Consider the following 8,431-nt stretch of genomic DNA (forward strand, 5'->3'; position numbering starts at 1 on the left):
GGCAAAAAAAAGAGGAAAAAAACGAGGAGATATGACAATATTATTGGCATAGTTTGGGGACTCCGACGGGGCTTGATTGGCGAGTGGCAGACAATTCAAGCGGCGGTACATAATCAAAACTCAACGACTCCGAAGCAATTACATCCATGGGGACGGATCCATGGAAAATGGCGAAACAATAACCAAAACTCTGCCCGAGGGAGGCCCCGAATGAAGTCTGGGCCCAAGACACGCCCTGCCGTCCTGCCGCCCCCCCGTTGCATGCAAATTTCAATAACTTGTGTTCTCTGGCAACCCGCCCGCCCCCACCCCCTGCTCTGACACTGAATATCAAATATGATTCCGAGCCGGACCCAAAAATTATTTGCATACTTTTGGGGATGCTTGCCACCGAAACAACACGCAAAGCGAAACAAAAAACGAAAAGGAAAACGAAAACCAACGAAAAAAGAAGCATGAAAGAAATGTTTGGCATGCGAGAAACGAAGCATTAGATACCCTAGGAATTTCATGGAAATATTCCATAAAATGATGCTCCACCAAAAGCTACGTGGAGGAGACGTGTTTGAGGGGAAAACGGGATGGTTTTGAGCACTGAACCGTTCCAGTTTCGCCCAGAAAGTGTTGCCATTCTGGAGACTAAAGGGTAGAGGCTCTATCGCCCACTCGTTGAAGGACTCGCCAAATTTGAGAGGGTATCCCAAACCAAAAGAGTAAAAATCCACAGGAACTATAAGCAGACTCGCACATGTGGCGCACTTTTGGTTAGAGCAGGGGTGTAGGGGGGCAGAATATCTAAAACCCGAGTGGCAAAGGATACCTCTACCTTTATTCCTTCAGAGAGAGAGAGAGAGAGAGAGGGAGAAAGAGAAAAACAGGAAGCTTTACATGCTTTTCAGGAGCGTGTAAACAGGGAACCCTTTTTCCAGCGAAAAGAAACGAGTTATTTATTGACTTTTGCAAATTTTACACAACATTTTGCAGTTAGCTCCCCTCTCCTCCGCCCCTCACCCCCACGGGTGCCCGAAGGTGTATCTGAAGCTTATCGCGGTAGAAATTGATTCAGTTTAGATACGTATTTTCAGGGCGTTTCAGCGCTGAAGTTCAATGAAGCCAAAAGGTGGGGTCTTCCCCACTTGCGGCCGCCCCTTCTGCCGCCCCTTCTGCCGGCCCTTCTGCCGACCCTTCTGCTGCCTCTACTGCCGCCTCTTCTGCCGCCTCTTCTGTCGCCCTTTCTGCTGCCTCTTCTGCTGCCTCTTCTGCTGCCTCTACTGCCGCCTCTTCTGCCGCCTCTACTGCCGCCTCTTCTGCCGCCCCTTCTGCCGACGAATTCATGTGCAAATATTTTCATAAATCTATATGCCAAAGTTTCGGGGTGTCATGTTGCAAAACACGAACCAATTTCCCAATGAAAACTCACTCTCGCACTCACTTTTCTTCAGACATTTGATTTTTGCGGTGGAAAATGAAATTTTGATATTTTTTTTTTTTTTTTTATCAATTTTTTAGTTGGTGTGAAAAATGATTGCATTCCGTTTTGGTGGGGGTTGTACAAGAAATAAACAGTAATTTATAACTCGAGAAACGTTTTCGATGATACCTTGGAACTCTTGGAACTTACTTTCTCCAAAGCCAAGCCCTTGTTCAAGTTCAAAGCCAGAAAGGAAGCCAAAAACCACAGCTAATTCGTGTGTCCTGCCGTGAGCCACTTATCGGCGGCTATCCTCCTGCTATCCAGTGACTTATGGGGAGCTGTGTCCTGCCAAATGAAAGAAGACCAATAAAAAGTGGGGCCAAGATAAGCCAAGAGCCGGCGAAAAAAAGGCGAAAAGGTAAATAGTAACTGGGGAACACCAAACAAAAGCTCTGGCTATGATTTAAGTTTGCTTCGCTTCTCCAAATTGATCAAGATATACCCCTGCTCTAAGTCCGGGGTTTTGCATGGCTGTACCCGTTCCGCCGTGTAAAATTCCAAGTTCTGGCTACACTTTAAGCCCTTAATATGTTTAACTTTTCTTTAAGTTCAGGGCCCACCTCCTCTATATCCCTTATCCCTTATCCTTTATCCCTTTGACTGACTATAAGATGAATGCGTTTGCTTATAGGGTGAGTCCTGGCTCTGGTGCTGGCTCTGGCTCTGGTCCAGTGGTCACTGACGCTCCTGGTTTTCTGGCTTTCGTTCCCTGTCAAACGGTGTTTTAGTGCCGGACAGGGGGCTACTGGATACTGTTGTCTGTCCGACTACATCCTCATCTCACGCGGCCCTCTCTGTAGCCCTTGGGGTGTCGGCGTTGAAAGCGATATGTCTGCACTGTGGTGGCCCTTACCCCTCGGGCCATGGATATCTTTCGGCTTGACAGCATCTTAACTAACATAATGCCCAATTTTGCTGTGGTTTATGGCTACGACTGTCAATGCCACGTCCAGGCCCGTCCCAGCCCCAGTCTGTGGTTTTGTTAAGCTTTTTACGTGATTTTTCCATCTTGAAGCTTCAAATCCATTGAAAGGTCGTTATTTAAATTGATATAAATGATGTGTCCTTGCGTTTTGCTTGGACAGAGCTCCACAGAGGAGCATGTATCTACGGATACATGGTAATGTAAGTGAATTTCAAATCGCCATCAGGGCCAAGTGATGTGTGTGTCTTGGCCACTGTTTGAGTCGTCTGTGGACACAGCTGTTCGGGCAAACAATTAGCCAAGGGTTGGTTCCATGGGTTGGAAGCCATGCCTTCCTCTTGGCCAGCTTTTATTTGGCAGTTTGCGCGTCTTTTAACAAATTGCTGGACATTAAGTTTTTATGCTCCAGCATTCGTATCTGTAGCTGTTTAACGGCCTTCCATAACAGATTTTCATTTGGTTTTCGTGGCAATTAAAATCGTTTTTTCCCAAAGGCATATTTAATTATTTAGAAAGCACGCCGATTTATTTGCTCAATTCTTCAGGCTCTCTTACTCTTTCAGAGCAGGCAGGAACGCCTGAGAATACCCACAATATATGTATAACATTCATTGAACGGCCGATTACTTGGGCTAATTTTGATTAAATGCTCAAATAATACAGGAATTTGCCTTTAGAAATATATTCTAAAGCATTTGCCATTACAGGAGCCTCCATTTCCGTCTGGGGATCCTCAAATTGGCACTAGGTTTATGGGAAATCTATCAGTTAATGGCTCCCCGTATAAGGCCCCTAGTTGTATACCTTAATCGGAGCCACCAGTCGTACACGATGTGCTTTTATCTCTGGCTAATCTCTGCAAGCTCTACTCCATCCTGCCAAGTCCCAGGGCATGGGATGTGGTCCAGCCTCTGTTTGAGTTTTACTTACTCCCCATCCGCAATGGCTTCCTACGCAGCTCCTTGTGTCCTGCTGTAGGCGTTACGGGTTACTTGTGGAGTGGCTGTGGGCGGTGGATGGCACTAGATTTATGCCCCAGTGCTTGTATAGTAGTATTTTATTTGTTTTACATGGATTTTTGCTGTAGATTAGTCGTATTTTCTGCCACAAAAACGGAGAGCAAAAAGGACACAAGGAGGCCGAAACGGGTCCTTGGGTCCCGTCCCTTCCGTTTTCTCATGATTCAAATACATTTCTGGGTAATTTGTCATTTCATTTTTATTTGCTTAATCATTTTCTTCAGTCTTCGTATAAGAAATAAAATTTTGTTTTTATTTTTTGTTGTTGGGGGTGTAAGGGTGTGTCTATCATTTAATTAAATATTTTTGCATATACTCGTATATTATATGTAAAGTATTTACCCTCTCCCCCCTCCCCACACCATCGATTTATTCACACAGTGATGCATTTCGAGTGCATTTGTATCTGTATCTGTATCTGTTTCTGTGTGGCTATTTGCCTTTTTGATTTTGCTTGTTTATTATATATTATTTTTATACCCGATACTCAAAATGAGTATTGGGGTATATTAGATTTGTGGTAAAAGTGGATGTGTGAACGTCCAGAAGGAATCGTTTCCGACCCCATAAAGTATATATATTCTTGATCAGCATCAATAGCCGAGTCGATTGAGCCATGTCTGTCTGTCCGTCTGTCCGTCCCCTTCAGCGCCTAGTGCTCAAAGACTATAAGAGCTAGAGCAACGATGTTTTGTATCCAGACTTCTGTGATATGTCACTGCTACAAAAATAGTTCAAAACTTCGCCCTGCCCACTTCCGCCCCCACAAAGGACGAAAATCTGTGGCATCCACATTTTTAAAGATACGATAAACCCAAAAACGCAGAATCGTAGGGGATGACTATATGTTTTAGAATGTAAGATCTCAACCAGATCGTATAATTATTATAGCCAGAATCAAGAAAACAATTTCATTCTTTCTCGCTCGTCTCTCTCTAACACACAGGTTTCAGGGTCGGTTTTGCCAATTGCAAAATATGAGTTCAAGGATCTCAGAACCTATAAGAGCCAGAGCAACCAAATTTGGTATCCACACTCCTGTGATATCGGACCTTGACCGTTTCGTGTCCAAATTTCGCCACACCCCCTTCCGCCCCCGCAAAGAACGCAAATCTGGGGCATCCACAAATCTCAGAGACTATTAAGGCTAGAGTAACCAAATTTGGTATCCGCACTTCTGTTAGATCTCACTATAAAACGTATATCTCAGAATTTCGCCCCACCCCCTTCCGCCCCCACAAAGGACGAAAATCTGTTGCATCCACAATATTGCACATTCGAGAAAACTAAAAACGCAGAATCATAGATAACGACCATATCTATCAGATTGCTGAATCTGGACCAGATCAGATAATTTTTATAGCCAAAAGGAACAAATCAATTTGCACTGGCTACGCAGCGCCCGACGTCACGCTCAGACTGATTTTCTGTCTCTCTCGCACGCACTCTTTGTCGTGTCGTTTAATATTAGCGGCGTCTGCCGGAGGAGAGCCATACTGACTAAGTATCGGGTATAACTGTAGAGTTGCGCTGTCCGCAGCAACTCACAACGTTCCCCCTCGTTTTGTTTTTATTTGATAAATATTTATATATTATTTATACACTTGCTTTTTCCCCTATTTCTCTCTCTGTGTGTGTGTGTGTGCAAATATTGTTCAGAATTTTCCATCTATTTGCTATTTAATTGAATTATTTTATATGCAAAAACATGAAACGAATGGCCTTTGATTTGAACACAAATAGAGGGAATTTATTGGCAATTTATTAATTATTTACATTAATGTTGGGGAGGGGACGGGGGGACCTCTGGTATATATTTACAAATTCTTTCAACTTTGAGTTTATTACATTTATTCCATATGTTGCGTGACCTTCCATCCATGGCCACAATTATTAGTTATTGATCTGAATTATGAAGTCCAGTGTAAGTTAGGCTAGGGCAAAGCGGGAGCGCAATAAAAGCTCGCTCTTGGCGAATTCGCCCCGCTTTGCCACCATAGGTTAGCTAGAGTAAGAGATTTGAATTGTGAAGAAAATATATTTGTTCGCCAACCTTGAATTAGATCGAGCGTATCAAGTTTTTCGCCCCGCCAAATAAATAATTTAAATTACAGCCACCCAAAGTTTTCGGTAATTGATTAGAAAAACTCTTCTAATTTTTCATGGCGCCCCCGGGTGGACTGTAAAGTGAATTATAGGCAACAACAATAAGTGACAGTGACACAAGAAATTGCAGTATACATATGCAAACATATTCGTTGCCCGCGTCGTGTGTGTGTGCAATCGGCAATCAATTTGTAAAATATCATCGCGTCGGTCGCGCCAACAATAATTTTTGTGCAAATTCTGCTACCGCCGAGGGATGCCCTGCGATAAAGACAGGAAAGTAGCAGTTGGATTCAAAGATCCAAAAGAGGAATCAGAGGTATTTGTGCAGAAAATTGAAGGCTGAGCAAAAGACATTTAGATCTCTCTTTGAGGTGTCTTGTGCTGAAAACATTGCACATCGCCTTCAATTCTAGGCACAGACGTATGATATACATATAGTAGAGCTTGATTGCATGCATTTTATTAGTAATTGCATAAATATAACTAAAAACACATAAATACATACATATCGACACATACAGACATATGTGAACCGCTATTTGGACGCAACAGTTATATGTGCATACATATGTACATCTTTCGTTTACTGCAATCACTGTCCCCCCCCCCCCCCCCACCTTTTATTTTGTTCTACCTTTCTTGTCGTTAGAACCTCACAAAGTTTGTTCGTTCGTTCACCAAAGGCTCGATGAATAGAAAATACCCACACATACATACAAGCAGCAGCACCGGTGCATTATTTCGTTTTCGCTTCTTTATGGCAGAAAAAAGTAAATTAAAAGCAAATTAAATTAAAAAAGCATTCGCCGCTTAGAGGATCGATTAGATCAAGGGTCGATTCCTTTGCAATTACCGGAATTACAATGTAGATTAGATTGTTTGAATGCTTCAATTGAAAAGGCTAACCATTTGCAGGAGCAAATCGAGGACATAACAGGTGATGATGCATATGCATCCGAGTTGGAAGAGCTGATAATTGTCACCAAAGGAAAGATAATGTCGCTTATCGCCGACTTTGATGCAGCAAGCGAGACGAAGCCAGTGTCTTCTTCAGCCCCAACTCATGCTAGACTTCCGAAATTGGCATTACCCAAATTTAGTGGTAAACACTCGGAATTCAAAAATTTCATTAGCCTTTTTGAGAGACTAGTCCATAGCGACAAATTTAATCATTTGATTTCGTGCCTCTCTGATGAAGCATTAGGAACAATAAAGGCGTTCCAAGTCACCGAGGCAAATTATGAAAAGGCCATGGCTGGCCTAAAACGAGAATATGACAACGATTATTTGATTTTCACGAATAATATTTCCACATTGTTCAATCTGCCGAGAATGTCGCATCAATCTGCATCATCTCTAAGAACTCTAATCGATACTGTTTCGTCGATTTACGGATCGTTACTGTCGATCGGAGATGATACAAAAATTTCGAATGCAATGCTCATTCATCTCGTTTTAAACAGAGTCAACCCAGTGACGAAACAAAAGTGGGATGAACAGCTTACTTATGAGAAGTTGCCGCTTTGGTCCGACTTTGAGAAAGTCTTGAATCGTCGATACCAGCATCTGTCTGCTCAAGAATCGACCAAGCCAAGGCAAGACAAAGTCATTCCAAGCAAGCAACATAATCGCATTTCTGCTGCCTCTTCTGCTGCCTCTACTGCCGCCTGTTCTGCCGCCTCTACTGCCGCCTCTTCTGCCGCCCCTTCTGCCGACGAATTCATGTGCAAATATTTTCATAAATCTATATGCCAAAGTTTCGGGGTGTCATGTTGCAAAACACGAACCAATTTCCCAATGAAAACTCACTCTCGCACTCACTTTTCTTCAGACATTTGATTTCTGCGGTAGAAAATGAAATTTTGATATTTTTTTTTTTTTTTTTTTATCAATTTTTTAGTTGGTGTGAAAAATGATTGCATTCCGTTTTGGTGGGGGTTGTACAAGAAATAAACAGTTATTTATAACTCGAGAAACGTTTTCGATGATACCTTGGAACTCTTGGAACTTACTTTCTCCAAAGCCAAGCCCTTGTTCAAGTTCAAAGCCAGAAAGGAAGCCAAAAACCACAGCTAATTCGTGTGTCCTGCCGTGAGCCACTTATCGGCGGCTATCCTCCTGCTATCCAGTGACTTATGGGGAGCTGTGTCCTGCCAAATGAAAGAAGACCAATAAAAAGTGGGGCCAAGATAAGCCAAGAGCCGGCGAAAAAAAGGCGAAAAGGTAAATAGTAACTGGGGAACACCAAACAAAAGCTCTGGCTATGATTTAAGTTTGCTTCGCTTCTCCAAATTGATCAAGATATACCCCTGCTCTAAGTCCGGGGTTTTGCATGGCTGTACCCGTTCCGCCGTGTAAAATTCCAAGTTCTGGCTACACTTTAAGCCCTTAATATGTTTAACTTTTCTTTAAGTTCAGGGCCCACCTCCTCTATATCCCTTATCCCTTATCCTTTATCCCTTTGACTGGCTATAAGATGAATGCGTTTGCTTATAGGGTGAGTCCTGGATCTGGTAATGGCTCTGGCTCTGGTCCAGTGGTCACTGACGCTCCTGGTTTTCTGGCTTTCGTTCCCTGTCAAACGGTGTTTTAGTGCCGGACAGGGGGCTACTGGATACTGTTGTCTGTCCGACTACATCCTCATCTCACGCGGCCCTCTCTGTAGCCCTTGGGGTGTCGGCGTTGAAAGCGATATATCTGCACTGTGGTGGCCCTTACCCCTCGGGCCATGGATATCTTTCGGCTTGACAGCATCTTAACTAATATAATGCCCAATTTTGCTGTGGTTTATGGCTTACGACTGTCAATGCCACGTCCAGGCATCCGTCCCAGCCCCAGTCTGGGGTTTTGTTAAGCTTTTTACGGGATTTTTCCATCTTGAAGCTTCAAATCCATTGAAAGGTC

Source organism: Drosophila miranda, assembly GCF_003369915.1.
Source record: "Drosophila miranda strain MSH22 chromosome Y unlocalized genomic scaffold, D.miranda_PacBio2.1 Contig_Y2_pilon, whole genome shotgun sequence".
Taxonomy (NCBI): Eukaryota; Metazoa; Arthropoda; class Insecta; order Diptera; family Drosophilidae; genus Drosophila; species Drosophila miranda.